A 17,746-nucleotide genomic window follows, 5' to 3' on the forward strand; every position below is an offset into this window, starting at 1 on the left:
CTTTAAGAAATGCTTGACTTTATTCTATCTGAGTGATTTTTTAAAAATATTTATTTATTTATTTATCTGAAAGTCAGAGTTACACATAGAGAGGAGAGGCAGAGAGAGAGAGAGAGAGAGGTCTTCCATGTGATGATTCACTCCCCAGATGGCACCGATCCGAAGTCAGGAGCGTCTTCTGGGTCTCCCACACGGGTGCAGGGGCCCAAGGACTTGGGCCATCTTCTACTGCCTTCCCAGGTCACAGCAGAGAGAGCTGGATCGGAGTTGGAGCAACCAAGTCTCGAACCAGCGCCCATATGGGATGCTGGTGCTGCAGGCCAGGATGTTAACCCGCTGTGCCACAGCACCGGCCTGAGTGATGTTTTGTAGGCATGCGGTCTTTTATCAGTTTTGTGATCTCTTGCGTCCTCCTCAACACCAACAACAAATATGGTTTCAACAGGTACTGTGTGTAAGAGCCATCTAAGAAAACAGAAAAGCTTTTAAGTCCATTTTTCTCCCAATAGTGGTGACACTGAATGAAGGGGAAAATAATTGATTAAACTATCATCTATGGTAAACTGAAATCAAAACAGATTTCACTAGGATCAGCCTCTGAATTCCCTTCCAACTGAGAACCCTTTTGTTGATAGGCATTCACCCTGCACTCCCTCACTCATTTTGTATTTGTTATGCAAACAGCTGCTATGGGCATGCAGTGCTCGGAGCAGCTGGCAAAGCCATGCACTAAGGAGTGATCTGCATGCCTCAAAGTCTAGGCCGTGTACATTTTATTTTATTATTGTATCGGCTTCAACAACCATGTAGTAACTCTTTTTATTTTCCCATGCAATGAACTCTCTAGGAATTTAGCAAAAAACTTTGGTTATGAGATGCACATATATCACATATGATGATCTTATCCAATTGCATGTGTTTGCTTGATATTGAGACTGAATATTGTATTAATGTCAAATATTTTGATCAAAAAGAAAGATAACATAGTCTTACCATGTATTTTTTAATACGAAAGCTGCCTTGGGCTTTAAAATTTAATTACTATGGTCTACTTCTGAATTCAGGGATTTTGGGGTACACTATCCCCAGTGGGTGAGCAGGCAGTCTCAGGTCCATTACTTGGTGTGACTAGAGGGCTTGTCGTGGTCTTGTGCCTTTTTATTGGTGCGACCTGAATGTATCTTTCTGTTATATTGAGACTCCCCTCCTCAGGCCCCATCTTACCGTCTTCATAAGGATCTTTATGTTGATGATCTGTCTCCCACCTCTGCATCCCTATAGTAACCTACAATAATTTCAGGCCCCTGAGAGCAGGAGCTATGCCCCTTCTGTTGTTATTATGTTCCCAGTCACTAGAAAACAGCCTAGGATATAGAAAACACCCCGCATGCTTTTAGGGGAACAACCGACCAAGTGTTAGAAGTTATGCTTATTCTGAGCACCAGCACCAAAAGGCTTAGGGAACAGATGTTTGAGACACTTTTTCCTCCCTCTGGGTGTTTGATTCTTGTACCCCAAGAGCAGCATGGCAGTGTGGGAAAAGCCCTGAGAGTCAGCAGGTTGAGTTTTATTCTTTGCAATGCTGTTAAAACCCTGGGGCCGGCGCCATGGCTCACTTGGTTAATCCTCCGCCTGCGGCTCTGGCATCCCATATGGGTGCCAGTTCTAGTCCTGGTTGCTCCTCTTCTAGTCCAGCTCTCTGCTGTGGCCTGGGAGGGCAGTGGAGGATGGCCCAAGTGCTTGAGCCCTGTACCCGCATGGGAGACAAAGAGGAAGCACTGGACTCCTGGCTTCGGATTGGTGCAGCGCGCCAGCCATAGTGGCTATTTGGGGGGTGAACCAATGGAAGGAAGACCTTTCTCTCTCTCTTCTATCTCTCTCACTGTCTAACCCTATCTGTCAAATAAATAAAATAAAATAAACAAATAAACTAAACTAAACTAAACTAAACTAAAAAACTTAAAAAAGAAACCTGTCTCTTAACATTGTGGCCATTGGTTTCCTGTTCTGAAAGGGAGACAGACTAGTTCATGTGTTAGGTTCCTTCCTCATGGTGAATGTTGGTCTGTGATTTCATGGGTGGAATGGCAGACAACTATATAATGATAGACTGGAAAGAGAATAACTGTTAAAGAAAACAGGGATCAAATAGAGTTTGTAGAAGCACCAGGAAGCCCCATTTCTGTGTCTGCCTGTTCATTGCTGTCCTGGGTCTTTCAGCCACATCTGTCTTCGGGTGCCTTCTCATCTCTGCCTTGTGTCCCCACCTCTGGTTCAGTTCACAGGTCGTGGACAGCGGGCACCTCCCTCCTCTGCCCTTCCGTGGGCCTTCCCCTGAGCTGTCAGACTGGTTGCCTGGGAGCTATCTTAGCTTCCTTGCATTTTGAAGGCTTGGTGGGGCTTTAGTGATTGTCCAGCACACACGTTGTTCATTTTACAGGTAGCAAACTGAGATCAGAATGGCAGTGCTACTCACTCTGTGTTCTGTGGAGTCAGAGCCAGAGCCGGAGCTGGGCCCAAGCTCCTGAGCAGCCCAGCCCCCTGTGATCGCTCTGTGGTGCCTGTGTGTTTGCTGTGAATAGGTGAGAGTCACTTCATGCATGACTGCAAGGTGAGTGTCTATGTGTGCTACATGGAACCCAGTTGGAGCTCCTTTGAATGTTTTCATAACCCATGTTAGCAGCCCTCCTGCCCTTATTCTAAGGCACAGGGTTCCCTGCAGACTTGCTGTGGACTTACCTTGTGGGTAATTAGTGAAGATGGTAGGAAGTAACTGGTTGCCCAACCTTTGTTTTGGCCTGGGCAAAGGTGGCAGGGCTGCCAAAGAAGATAGAACTGCCTTCAGGAGCTGGCAAGTGGAGGGAGCAGGACCCTGAACTTTCTCCTCTGCCTTCTCCCATCCCCTGTAGTTAGACACTGCCTGACTCTCTCTAACTGGTTCTCTCCATCCTCATGCTACCCCCTTAGCTTGAGCCTCCATCCCCTTTGCTCAGTGAACGGGATTCCTTGTAGGCCTGCTCTGTCATTCCTTCTAACCCCTGCCCTGCTCAGAATTCTCCACCGCCTCTGGGGTGAGGTGCAGTCCTGTTTGTGGGGCATCTAGGGCCCCTCACCGTGCAGATGTTACGTACTTGTCGGTATTCACCTCCACTCCAAGAACAGGAAGCTGGATCCCCGGCTGCCCCTGCACCACTCCTCCAGCTTGTGTGCTCTGCCGTGTGCTCTGCCTTCTGTAGAATGCAGTGTGCCTGGTATAATTCTCTTCACCTTTCACACGTCAGCTCAAGTGCTTCCTCCTCCATGAAGCCCTGTTGATTTTCCCATGTGGCTCCGGGTGTTCTTTCTCTTCTGTGAGTGCTGTGCTTTGTATAGAAAGTGGTCCCCTAGGGCTGGTGTTGTGACACAGCAGGTTAAGCTGCTGCTTGTGACAGGAGCATCCCCGATATGAGTGCCAGTCTGTGTCCCAGCTGCTCCACTTCTGATTCAGCTCCCTGCTAATGTGCTTGCGAGAGTGGCGGATGAGGACCCAAGTGCTGGGGCCCCTGCCACCCCCAGGGAGACCTGGATGAAGCTCCTGGCTCCTAGCTTTGGCTTGGCCCAGCCCCAGCCATGGGAGCCATCTGGGGAGTGAACCAGAAAATGGAAGATCTCTCTCTCTTAATGTGTGTGTGTGTCCCTTCTCTCTCTCTCTGTTACTCTTTCAAATAAATCAATTTTTTTTTTAAAGGCTGGCCTTCAGTATTGGCAGGGGATTTGTGCAGGACCCTTGAGCATACCAAAATCTGAGGATACTCAAACCTTAAGTAAACTCTGCATATACTTTATGCACATCCTCCTGTATACTTTAAATCTCCTCTCGACGTCTGTTATCTAATACAGTTTAAATGCTGGGCCGAGCTCTGGCCCTGGCTCTGACTGTAAGTTGTCCTGCTGTATTATTTAGGGAAAAAGGTCAGTATGTGTTGGGTACAAATGCAAATTTTTCTTTGAATATTTCTGCTGCAAGCTTGGCTCCGTGCACAGGTGTGGAGGGTTGCTGCACACCACCCATCCCACCCTGCAGGAGGTCATGGATTGGTGGAATGGTCCTTTCCCTGCTGGATAGTTATTAAGGACAGAATGTATCTTCTGGTCTCTCTTTTTAAATTTTTGTATTCCCTCAAATAGAGCTTCTTGGTACACAGTAGGTGCTCCATAAATGCTTGTTGTGTTTTCCTTAAAGAATTTTGCAGTTAAGCCTAGAGCAAATACTTTGCTGTTTTTTTCTCAAGAAGGAGGGATTGTTTCAAAAGCTGTAGAATTGTGGAGAGGGATGAGGATAGACAAAAGGCCATTAGGCGGTCACCTCTGGCAGGAGAAAGCTTTGAGTCAGGCAATGGAGCACACAGCTTGTTTGCAGGAAGTGAAAAAGAGAGCTGAGAAGAGAGTTGTGTGTCCACAGCTGGGGATCCCTGGTGTTCTCTGTGGGGTGGTGATAAGAAGGCAAAACAGCGTGTAACTTCAACACTCAAAGTGTGATGGACCCAAAACTAGTGTGAGCCCATGTCAAGCGAGCATTCTGGGCCCTTAGGCACAGAAGCTGACGTCCCTCATCCATGTGAGACTCTCCCTCCGTTGAACCTGGGGATGGAGCCCAGTCATCGTGATGCCATTTCATCATCTTGCTAAAATTACCTTGAAAAGAAAATGGACAGAGAGAAGAGTTTGAAGCAAATGACTTGTTTTTTTTTTTTTAAGAGTTTATCTCTTTTTTTTAAGATTTATTTTTTATTTGAAAGTCAGAGTTACACAGAGAGAAGGAGAAGCAGAGAGAAGTCTTCCGTCTGCAGGTCCATTCCCCAACTGGCCGCAACGGCCAGAGCTGCACCAGCCTGAAGCCAGGAGCCTCCTTTGGGTTTCCCATGTGGGTGCAGGGGCCCAAGGACCCGGGTCGTCCTCCACCACCTTCCCAGGCCATAGCAGAGAGCCAGATAGGAAGCAGAGCAGCTGGGACCCGAATCAGCGCCCACATGGGATGCTGGCACCACAGGCAGCGGCTCTACTCACCATGCCACAGTGCCAGCCCCAAGAGTTTATCTTTTAAAAATTTATTTTTCAAAATTTTATTTTACTTTTTTGAAAGAGTGACATAGACTGAGAGACAGAGAAAGCGATTTTCCATCTGCTGGTTCATTCCTCAAATGCTACAACAACTGGGACTGGGCCAAGCTGATGCCAGGAGCCTGGAACTTCATTCTGGTCTCCCACATGGGTGTCAGGGGTGCAAGTATTTGGACCATCATCTGCTGCATCCTTAGGCACATTAGCAGGGAGCTGAATTGGAAGGGGAGCAGCTGGAAGTACAACCAGTGCTCCGATCTGAGAGGCCGGTTTTACGGGCTTTGGCTTAACTCACTGCACCACAACCCTTGTCCCTTTTAATTATTTGAGAGAGAGAGACAGAGACCATATGTTGGTCTACTCCTTAAATGCCTGCAATGGTCAAGGCTGGGAGATGGGAACTCAATCTGGGTCTCCCAAGTGGGTGGCAGGAACCCAACTAGTAGAACCATCATCACTTGTTGCCTCCTAGAGTGTATGTTAGCAGGAAGCTGGAAACAGGAGCAGCAAAGGGGCTTAAACACAGGAACTCTGATATGAATGCTTAGCATCCCAAACAGCATCTTAACTGCCAGGCCAAACACCCTCCTGGCAAATGGCTTTTTTTTTTTTTTTTTTTCTAATCTGTGGGGTGAATGGTATCCTACATAAGGAAACAGTGAAAGGTGAGGTTTTTCCTGCTCATCCGTCTCCCCAGGGTAATGAGCAGAAAGGCAGAGAAGAAGGGGCTGTTGTGCATGGTTAGAGCAAGTGAGCATGAATTCTGCATGTGGGATACGGCTGTGTGGGTGGGGTACTGTTAAGTTCCAACTCTGCAGATGGGCAGGTGATGGAGACTAAAGGGGACTTGTGCTTTGTGCTGCTGTAATTTTCCTCCGGCTCTGAGTCAGAGCTCCTGCCCAGTGTTGTTTGGGGACAGTCATTTAATGCACCTCCGCCTCACACAGCAGAGTTTGCATCAGGTATTCAGACAACTCCTTGTGGGGTTTAAGCATCACCCGTGCAGGTGCTTGGCTGACCATGAGTTTGGAAAAACATTTCTAGGTGGTCATTGTAGGGAAGGATGTATAGGTCAGAAGGAGCAGTATATCAAAGATTATTTATGGTTACAATGCTCAGCCCTTGGAGTTGGGAAGACTGGGGGGCTGGTTAAAAAATGGGACACTTGTATTCTTTTTGGTTTTTAAAGATTTATTTATTTGGAAGGCAAAGTTACAGAGAAAAAGAGAGAGAGGGAGATCTTCCATCCACTGAGTCACTCCCCAAATGGCTGCAAGAGCCAGATCTGAGCCAGGGTGAAGCCAGGAGCCAGGAGCTTCCTCAGGGTCTCAAAGGTGGGTGCAGGGGCCCAAGCACTTGAGCCATCTTCCGGGCCTTCTCAGGCTCATTAGGAGGGAGCTGGATCAAAAGTGCAGCAGTTGGGACTGACACTATGGCGCAGCGGATTAAAGCCCTGACCTGCAGCATCGGCATCCCATATGGGCGCCAGTTCTAGTCCCAGCTGCTCCTCTTCCAATCCAGCTCTCTGCTATGGCCTGGGAAACCAGTAGAAGATGGCCCAAGTCCTTGGGCCCCTGCACCCATGTGGGAGACCCGGAAGAAGCTCCTGGCTCTTGGCTTGGGATCGGCGCAGCTCCGGCCGTTGTGAGCCATCGGATGGAAGACCTCTCTCTCTCTCTGTCTCTACCTCTCTGTAACTCTGTCTTTCAAAGAAATAAAATAAATCTTAAAAAAAAAAAAAAAAAAAGTGGAGCAGCCGGGACTTGAACTGGTACCCATATGAGATGCTGGCACTGCAGGCGGTTGCTTTATCTGCTGTGCCATGGGTGCTGGCCTTCACTTGTATTCTTGATATAAAAACAAAACAAAACAAACAAACAAACAAAAAAAACTAAAAACCAAAACCAAAACAAACAAACAAAAAAAACTCAAAGAAAAGAATGAGGTTTGAAAAACAGAAAAGGAAGAATAGAGATAGTTGTTTGGCTGAGATGCTCACATCCCATATCAGAGTGTCTGGCTCTGGCTCCTGACTTCAGTTTCCTGCCAATGCAGACCCTAGAAAACAGTGGTGATGGCTCAAGTGACTGCGTTCCTGCCACACGCGTGGGAGACCTGGATTGTTTATGATCCTCGTCTTCAGTCCCTGCCATGTACTTTGCAGACACCCGAGGGAGTGAACCAGAAGGTGGGCAGTCTCTGTCTCTTTCTCTCCTTTAAATAAATACAATAAGTAAAAAAATGTTTTGAAAAGACATGAAACACTGATAGGGCTCAGTTTGAACATTAGCTACCTTATAAACAAACAAACAAAAGGTTCTGGAGGGTAGGGCTGGTTTCTAGGCTGGTCTGTGTCTGTGACCTTCTAACTCAGGGCCTGGTCCACCTAAAGTCTGCTTCTCATGTTTTTGCTGTTACACGCTGCCAGTCAAAAAGTGTTTTTTTAAATGAATGAATTATCTACCCTGCAGATCATCAGAATCCTTCTTTTCTCCTTCTCTTGTTGAGTCTGAATTTCCCAATCAATGCACAAAGCATAGTTGCAGATGCAAAAGCAGAGGTTTATTTGTTACCAGCTGGCTGGGCTGGGACCCCCTACCCACACACAGCCATTTAGCAGTGCACGGGCAAAAGGCCCCCTCGTTTGCATAAGAGAAGTTTTTATAGCCTCACACTTAGAAGGGTGCAGGTCATCTACATAGGTTAACTTCTTACTCTCTATATGGCAAGGTATTGGGACCTAACATGTTCGTTGGTTCATTTAAACATAAAGGCTATATACGTTATGTGGCGGGAAGGCTACACAAAGGAGATGGTAGGGAGAGGAACTGGCGGGAAGCATTGGGCCATAAATTCCAGGGGAGCTGGTGGAGGGCAGGAGGTCATAAATCCCAGGGGAGCATACCTTCTTTGTTCTCAAGGACTCAGCCTGCCTCCTTGGCTGGTCCAGGATGAGGCCTATCATGACATTATAGCAGGCCCGCAAGCAGGCCAGAGTGCAGAAATTGAACCGGCATTTAGCAAGCTAGGGACTCCAACTCCTACACTCTCTTTGGGGTGGGTCTGAGAACTGAACTTGAAGGTTAGTTGGAAACAGGGCAACACTGTGATTGTGTGTGTGTGTCATTAAAATTCTCAAATTCTAGATAATGTGATTTGTGTATTATTCAGCTTCTGTTTTCTTGTGCTCAGTATTCGGAATTCTCCAGTACCTGCTGCCTTCACTGTAGCGAAGTGACCTTGTGTGGTATATAGACCTCATGAGCAAGTTGACCAGGTGCTTGGCAGAGAACATACAGTTCAATCCAATGTGGAAAATGGCATTGTGGAAGCAGACTGGGTATTACCCTTGGACACCCTGGCCCCAGGTCCAGCCCCTGAGGGCCTCTCTGTGAGTTTAGGTGACCCAAGAGTCCTTGGTTTGGACTGTTTTTATTTCTTCCAATTGGAAAAACAACAAGATAATAGTTTTACCATAAACCAGTGTATCCTGGGGCTAAGGGCAAATGACGTGGGGGTGGGGATGGGGTTGGGAGTGGGGCCTGGGAGGGGAGGCTGGAAGCTGAATGGGTTCTTTCTGAAAAGCAGCACAGCCTGCAGTCCCTTTGTCCTTGAGCTCTTGGTGCAGTTTCTTCCTGAATCCCCCACCTCCCATTTCCCTTGTCCTTTAGAACCCAAGAATTCATCCTTGCCATGGAAAGATCAGCATTTTCTCTCCTTAGCCCTCGAGAGCAGAGCACAAGGCTGTCCGTATCTTTCCTGCAGGCTTTTCAGGACTGTGAATGGGCATCAGAAGTTCAAGGAAAATGGAATCAAAAGATAATAGGAACTTTCCATGAAGCACCCTTACCTTCTCAGCTGTTTTATCTTATTAAAGTTTTATTTCATTTATTTGAGAGGCAGACAACCACCCTCCCACCCCCCAACACACAGAGGGAGAGCACCTGCCCTCTGCTTCACTCCTCAGATGGCCACAATGATAGAGGCTGAGCTGGGCTGAAGCTGGAAGCCAAGAACTCAATCCAGGTGCCCCACGTCGGGGACAGGGACCTGATTATTGAGTCATCACTCACTGTCTCCCAGGTCTGCATTAGCAGGAAGCTGGAGGTATTTCCAGCTTTGTGAGAGGTTTGACTTCTGTTAATTAGAGGGAAACAGACAGTTGGTGACAACATTAATTACCAGTTGGGAAGCCATAGTTATGAAAAATCTTGGAAACGTATTTGTCCCTAATTGAGTTTGATCTTAATCAGATGTCAGTGGGTCAGTGCTCCTATTACCTGGACTTCCAGGATGTTCTTGTGGGAGTTTGGTTGTTGTTTCTGGGGAATCTGCCCTGATCTCCTCCAGGTTGGCTCCGGAATCGAGGGACCACGTTTGTTAGTGTCATTAGGAGTTTCCGAACCTGCTTCTGTGCAGAGTCCCTCGGCGCACCGCCATTTCTGCTCTGCGGCTGGCTGAGCCCTTGAGTCCAGCCTCACAGCCAGATGGGAAGGCACTGGCCCCTCTGGTCCCCAAGGACTACCCCTGGGCCACAGGCCAACTGCTGCTGGCCTCTGTGAAGTCTCCCCAGCCCTGACACTGGCCTGAGGCCGTGCTGCCCTCTGTCCTGGCACATTGTGCTGTCTGAGTTGACTTGCTGTGTTTTTCTTGCTGGCTAGCTGTTGAGGCTGTTCTGACCCTTAGGTGTAGATTGCTTTTTGCAGGTATGGTTAGTAATTTGCTTACAGTATTGGAGATGGTATAGGCCTGAGGCTATGTGATCACTTTAACCTAAACTTGGATATCAGACCAAAACATACAATTTACATAAATAATATAGATGATAGGATTTAAAAAGAAGGACTGAAGAGATCCCTTTATGTTCTGGTTTCTCAGTTTGGCTTTTTGGTGAACATTACAGCTTTAAAGACCATGAAGATGAAGGTGCAGGTCTTATTAGATTTAAGGAACTGGCATCACCCACAGATGCTTTGAGACAGTTATGAGGGTTTCCATTTTGTGGTAAACCAGTGCAATCCAGTATGCAAAAACTGATTGTGATATAACATCTAAAATTTGTGGCACTTTTGTTGACAAAGAAGAGAAAAAAGCCAAAGCTGTGGAACATGCTGTAGCAATTGTAAACAAAAAGCCTGATTATGTAACATTTAATTCAGCTAGTGACCAAGGAAATTCAACACCAAATGCTCAGGTCCCTGTTTTCCCCATTCCTTGAAAACTTGCCAGAAGAGGAGCCAGTGTTGTAGTACAGTGGGTTAGGCCACCACCTATGGCACCAGCATCCCATATGGGCACTGGTTTGGGTCTTGGCTGCTCCGCTTCCAATCCAGCTCCCTGCTAATGCACCTGGGAAGGCAGCTGAAGATGGCCACAGTAATTGGGCCCCTGCCGCCCATGTGGGAGACCTGGATGAAGTTCTAGGCTCCTGGCTTCCTCACAGCCTGGCCCTGGCGTTGTAGCCATTTGGGGAGTGAACCAGCAGATGGAAGAAGTCTCTCTCTGTCTCCTCCTCTCTCTGTGTAACTGCCTTTCAAATAAATAATAATAATAACAGTAAAAAGACTAACTGGAAGAGACTCATGAGATGACGTTGTCCCTGCTGTTTAATCAGTCCCTGGTTTTGAGGAAGTACATTTGGTACCTGGGAGGCATGATGGCTTTTGCTGAATTTGAAAATGATGGGCAGGCTGGAGCCTCCAGGGATGCTTTACACAGATTTAAGATCACACTGGCCCATTTCCATTAAGATCACCTATGCCAAGAAGTAACACAAGGAATAGTTGTCTCTAAAGGAACTGGCGTTATTCTTAGTGTTTGTGTTGATACCATTTTGGGGATGTAGGAGTGAAAGTGAAATTTTTGTGAAGGACTTAAAGAATAATAGTCTATCTTTAGCCTTAGTGAACTGTGAACTATGAATGCCTAAATTTTGTACAGTAAACTTTTATTTGTATTGTGTATTATAGAAACAACTTGCTGACTTGGATGGCTTCATCGGCCACTTTGTGACCAGTGCCAGGTGCCATCACCTGGCAGACTGTCTCCAACTGGTCAGGACGCCCTCTTGTCACCTCTTGTTTCAAGGGGCTTGCTCCCTGGAATTCCCAGATGCTGTGTCTTCTGGCCGAGGCTGCCTCCTGTGGAGCAGGGATGACTGACATTCAGCACAATCCACATCCAAGCTCTTCTCAGTGCCCCCGTCCTCCACCCAAGCTCAGGTCCCCCCAGTTTCATTAGTGAGGTCATTCCTGCCATCTACCCCTTCTCAGGGAATGCTATTGTCTAGAATTACAGTGTGCTCAAGGTGAAAGAATAAAGAATTCAAGGCTAGAAAACTTGGAAAATGCTCACCAGCATTTCATAGACGGTCATGCATCCCCCTTGAGTTGTCTTTTTTTAATATTCAAACTGGAATTTACAGACTTGTATATTTCTTATCTACCTTGTGCAGTTGCAAAGATTAGCTGGAAGAATGTACATGGAAGCTTTGTAGACTGGAAAGATGTATTAGTATTAACTGCAGCATATTAGCATGCAGCATCTCGTATTGAATGAATTACAAAAAGCAGCCAGTGTTTGCACTGAAGGAGATATTCTCTTTTATAACTGATAGGTTCTCTCTAAGGCATGGGTAGAGCTACTATTTCCATTGGTGATAACTACTCAGACTTGGTTGGATTTGTCCTTACTTTGGTGACTCCAAAGGAGTAGAGCTATGGGCCAAGTAGGAAAGAAGTCAACAAATTCATCCCAAATGTAGCAGAGGGAAGAGACAGCTGGGCTTCTGCGTGACATAGGGCTCAGTAGGCCTGGTGGGAGATGCAGATGATATGGAAGAGATGTTTAGAGCAGAGAAGACAATGAGAACAGAGTTTAGAGGAATGGATGTCCATATGATGTTTGGGAAGCGCAAGTAGTTTTCAAGGGTTCATGCTGAGCTTCCTGCTGGGCAAGTTGGTTCCATGTTGTAAAGCCTTGTATTGTCAGCAAAGAGCTCTGGACTCCGTCTCATGACATCATAGGAAGACCTCAGAGGAGTCTAACCTGGGAAGAGACTGTTTAGAGCTGCTTTAGAGGCTAACAGGCAACAGTCTGGGCACCTTCTTACATGGGGTGGGATTAGCTAGCGTCAGCCTATAAACACTGATTGTGCACATCACTTCTCAGTGCCAATTGAAATGATATAAAAAATCCACCATGATGGGAATATTTGCACCATGAGATTTGGCAAATGACGCAAGTCTGCCCCTCCCCCCAAAAAAACCCTCTGCCTCCAAATCTGGTTTTTAGATATTAGTCAGTGCAGGTATAGGACCATTTCTGTAGGGTAGGACTTAAGTAGTTTGCAAATCTCAAACTCCACCCCAGATAGTCTGAATCAGAATTCAGGATAAGTGAGGGGGTAAGAACCTATTTTTATTTTATTTTATTTAAAAATTATTTATTTTATTTGAAAAGGGAAGGGGAAGAGAGAGAGAGAAAGAGAGAGGGATCTCAGGCACTAGTTCTCTCCTCACATACCTGCAACAACCAGAGCTGGGCCAGGCTGAAGCCATGAAACCAGGAGCTGGGAACTCAATCCAGGTCTCCCACGTGGGTGACAGGGACCCAGGTACTTGAGCCATTGGTGCATCTAACAGGAAGCTGGAACTGGGAGCAGAGCTGGGACTGGAACCCAGACACTCTGATATGAAATGCATGCATCCTAACTGCTATTCCAAAGGCCCACCTCACCAACCAATTTTTAGGAAAACTTTCCAGAGAACTGGCCATCAAAGAAGGAGGTACCTTTCTCTGAAGGGAGGAGAGAACTTCCACTCTGATTATGGCCTTGTCTAAATAAGGTCAGAGTTTGTGAACTTAAGAGGCTTCCATAGCCTTGGCAGCTCATGACAAGAGCCTCAGGTGATTACTGACGCCATAAATAAGAGTGTCAATTGTTAAATCAACAACGGAACTCACTGTGCACTTGCTCCCCATGTAGGACCTCTGTCCTTAATGTGTTGTACTATGTGAATTAATGGTAAAAACAGTATTCAAATAGTACTTTACTAAGTTGATCTTCTGTATTTAAAGATAATTAAAAATGAATCTTGATAAAGAATGGGATGGGAGAGGGAGTAGGAGATGGGATGGTTTGCTGGTGGGAGGGTGGTTATGGGGGGAAGAACCACTATAATCCAAAAGTTGTATTTTTGAAATTTATATTTTTAAATAAAAGTTTTCTAAAAAAAAGAAAAACTTTCCAGCTAATTCTTACGCAGCCAGTGTGGGGCTGGTCTTTGTACCAGGACTGGCACGTGAGGAGTCAAGAGGAAAGGAGGAATGTGAAAGGTATTTAGGAGATAGGAGCAAGATAGCTCCAGGACAGAGTGGAGGTAGGGAGTGCAGAACTATTTCTGAACTTCCTTGTTTGCACAACTACATGGAAGGATGGAGATACAGGTGACTAAGCCCAGGGAAGCAGATAGGAATTGTTTGGGAGAGGTGAGGGGCGTGCAGGGAAGCAGGGGTGGTTTTGGACGTGCTGTTGGAGGAGTGTAGCAAGGCAAGGTTTACTGGTGTCTTGTCAGTTGTTGGATCCAGGGAACTGGAGCTTGGCAGAGCAGCTGGAACTGGAGATCTAGATTTTAGAATGAAGCTGTGGGTTTCTGTTGAAGCCATGGCTTTGGATGGGATCACCGGGGGAGAGTGTGTGGTGTGAGAGGAGAAGGAGAAGTGGAAGAAACTCCAGGAACAGCTTTTCAGAGAGGGTAGAAGAAGTGAAGTCAAAAAGGCACCAGGAAACAGCGGTTTATAGGCCAATTCTCCAGTTCCTTGGAGGGAGGGGTTCCTTAGGTCTTTCTCAATTTCCAGAAGCACATACTTTTTTTTTCTGTAGCAAAACAGCCTAAAATGCTGTTTGTTTGGCTTGAATTCTGTCTTAGACACACGCACGCACACACACACACACACATACATTCATTCATTCATTCGTTAGGAGACAAGTGGTGCTTAGTTGTATCTTCTAAAGCATGACAGTTGAGAATTTAGTTTAAGAGTTTTCGGGGCCAGCGCTGTGGCATGGCGGGTAAAGCTGCTGCCTGCAGGGCCGGCATCCCATATGGGCACCGGTTCGAGTCCTGGCTGCTTCGCTTCCGATCCAGCTCTCGGCTATGGCCTGGGAAAACAGTAGAAGGTGGCCCAAGTCCTTGGGCCCCTGCACCCACGTGGGAGACCCAGAGGAGGCTCCTGGCCCCTGCCTTCGGATCGGCCATCTGGAGAGTGAACCAATGGATGGAGGACCTCTCTCTCTCTCTCTGCCTCTCCTCTCTGTAACTGTGACTTTCAAGTAAAATAAATAAATCTTAAAAAAAAAAAAAAAGAAAAAAAAGAAAGTTCTCAGTGGAGAGGAATTTGGGACATTGTAGGGAACAGAAGTGTAGCCTGTCGGTGTGTCCTGGCTTGCCCTTGTGGGAACGAGGAAGTCCATGGAGAAGGAACTTGAACTCCTCATTCTGAGCAGTTTAGCTAAAGGGATTCAGGTCAATCAGATCGTCCAGTCCACAGTTAGATTTGGAGTTCTCTGTGCTTGAAGTGACTCCTGGCTCGCTCTGGGTATGAGAACTTTCAGCAGCTCTCAAGCACTGCCTTTTTTCCCTCCAGTGTGGATCTCTGGATTGCGAAGCAAGGGACTTTCTCCTTGTAGGGGTGGGCACCGGGGTGTGGGGAGGAAGGAAAGGGTGGCATGGGGTTGGGGCGGTACAGGAAGGCTGGCCTTGAGACTCCATAGCCCAGGGTTTTGACAACCTTCACAGACTGCAAGTTCTGGGAAGCGAGTTGGTTGAGTGCATTCCCTCCTCAGTAAACATTTACTCTTAAGTATCCTGGTTCATTTGTATTTGTTCTCTTAAGAGTTCCTGAGATTTCACTGTGAAGCTGAGTGGGGACAGGGCCAAGGAGGCTAGCTATGAGGATGTGGGAAATAAGAGAAATGTAGAGTAGGCCCTTCAGCTAAGAGCAAAGAGCATTGGAGATGACACAAGTTCACCTTGCTCCCTTTCTTTAAAACTTGCTTGAAATCTGAAATGGGGTAAGTATAGTCTTTTTAATTGTGGTTGGAGACCTAGAATTTTATTGTGGGTAAGGGATCTCTTGCCCTTTTGAAAGTATCTTAGAACAAGGCATTATAGAGAACATTTAATTTTTCCCCCAATCAGAACTTGATTATATGTACTCGTGAGACCCAAGAATTGCCATGAAAATTTAAACTACTAGGCAATTTGGAAAGGAAGGAATGAACAAAAGAAAAATCCCAGACTTGTGTTTCTTTTTCTACTACCTTTCACCAACAATGTCTGTTTGGAAAACCACGTTCTGTCCAGCCCACCTTCTGAGGGAGGCACTGTTGAACACGAGATAGAGCTTCCTCAAGTTGGGTAATTGAGTGTTGGACCACAGCTTTGGCACAGGAGTATGCTGGTGTGTGTTTGGGGGATACAAGTGGGTTTTGTTGCAGTTGCTTCTTAATTTCAAAAGTCCACCTATGGCTAATTGAAGCTGAATTCTCCAAATCCTATCCCCAGTGCTTTCAACACAGTCATCGGAAACAGTACTGGATGAGGCGTTCCAACTGAGTACTGGGCTTCTTGAGATTACAGACTGTGCCCAACACATCCAGGAGGTCCTAGCAGCGTATTTTCCACACAGGCATTCAGAAACTGTTGATGAATAGGAAGAGAAAATGCACTCAATGCTGATTTCAGTGTTCCCAACGGGATGTCTTTCTGGACTAAACAGGGAATACCCAGGGGAGCTGAGCAAGACAGAACAGGGTTACATATCTCCACATTCATTTATCAGATCCATGTGGCACACCCAATGTGTGCTAGGCACTGGGCATTGAAAGAAATGACAATTGAAATAGGATCTTTGCTTTCAGATGCCTTATAGTGCAGTAATAGGTCAAGGAAGGCACAGCATTAATCACTGAATCTCAAAGACTAGGATAATCGTATGACAAAGGGTAATGCACGCTGTTATACAGGCCTGTAATGTGCTACCAAGGAAGATTTCCCTAAAAAGGTGTCGTTTTGGAAAGATAATAATAGCTGTAACACTGTCTACTCAGTTCCAGATGCCTTTTCAAGTATCTTATGAGCATTCCTTTATTTAATTCTTATGACACCCAGTAGATACTATCTCCCCCATTCTATAGAGGTAGAAATTGAGTAGCAGGGGAGGAAGAGTCAAGATTTGAATGCAGGCAGCCTCAAGCGAGAGCCCTCGGGCTCAATCCCTGACCTGTATTGCTTCCACAATCCTGCTAGGACAAGAAAAGAACAAATTCAAGGGACAAGGCAGGTAGTGTGACTGGAGTGGGCAGTGGACGTGAGAGATGAGGGAAGTGAGTTAGCAGTTAAGTTTTGAGGCTTTTGTTGTGGAAATTTTTATTCTGAAATTTTGGGAAGCCTGAGGATTTTAAGTTAGGGATAGACATGATAAAATCTATATGTCAGTAAGATTATTGTATCAGTGTCAAGGGTGGACCGGAGAGGGGCCTGATTGGCAACAGAAAGAGTGGTTAGGAGCCTGTTAAAGTAATTGTGGCTGAGCGATGACAGTAGCAGCAGGAGTGATGAGTGGAGGGTGTGGACTTGGGAGGCAGAAGGAAGTGGAGTCAGGAGGACTTGGTGTGGGTCTGACGTGAGGGGTACATTGCTAGTTTGTGGAAGTCTGTACTAGTGGGGAAAATATGGTGAATTTGGTATTAGTCATGCTCAGATTGAGATTCCTCTTGGGCATGTAAGAGAGCTTGGTTCTGCTGCAGACAATAGGGGAATAAACCTACGTACTATTCCTGTCTGCTGGGTACCTGCCATCTGCCAAGCCTTGTGTTAGGTGCTCCTTGTTATTAACTCATTTGATCCTCGTAACAGGTCTGTGCAATTACAGATGCTCCTCAACACCGAATGTGCTTATAGCCCCATGAATCCATGATCAACTAAGAACAGAATGAGTTGAAAATGTGTCTAATACACCTCACGGACTGACCATCCTGGCTCCGTGGCACAGCGCGCTGTAGAATGTTATCAGTTCCCTTCTTGGTCATGGTGCTGATGGGACCCTACCTGTGTATTGTTAACCTGAGACAAGGTCAGACTTCAGAATTCAGAGCAGTATGGCTTTTACTGAATATGTATCTTTTTCCCACCATCATAAAATTGAAAAATCATTCGTCAGACAGTCTTAAGTCAGGAGCCATCTGTACTCACATGTTAACACATACAAGGATGAGAATGTACAGAGAGGTTTAGTAGTTGGCTCTGATTTACTCAGCAAACAAGTGGCAGAGCTGGAGTCAAACCCTAGGTTACTTCCGGAAGCTTCTACACCCATGCTGTCCAATAAAGCTTTGTGCAATGATGAAATGATCTCTTTCTGCACTGTCCTTACAGAAGCCACTGGTCACCTGTGGATATTCAGTACCTAAAAGGCGACTAGTTCAACTATGGGACTGAATTGTTAATTAACTTAAATCTGTACAACCACAGCCACTGTACCGGGCAGCTCAGGTGTCTTCCCTGCTGTCTGTGCGAGGCGCCAGTATGTCTATTGTAATTGAAGCCTTAGGTGTGGATGAAAGCCCCAAGGGGGTGTACTG

The 17,746-nt window shown here is 46.3% G+C and overlaps 1 protein-coding gene and 1 pseudogene across 14 annotated transcripts in view; both read left to right on the top strand.

The window, feature by feature from the left end:
* Nucleotides 1-17,746, top strand: part of GRAMD1B (GRAM domain containing 1B) — a 274,580-nt gene that overhangs the window by 111,087 nt on the left and 145,747 nt on the right. The window lies entirely within an intron of this gene.
* Nucleotides 375-10,871, top strand: LOC103350462 (U2 small nuclear ribonucleoprotein B'' pseudogene; annotated as a pseudogene).

Source organism: Oryctolagus cuniculus, chromosome 1, assembly GCF_051225735.1.
Source record: "Oryctolagus cuniculus isolate XC-2025 breed Fujian yellow rabbit chromosome 1, ASM5122573v1, whole genome shotgun sequence".
NCBI classification, from domain to species: Eukaryota; Metazoa; Chordata; class Mammalia; order Lagomorpha; family Leporidae; genus Oryctolagus; species Oryctolagus cuniculus.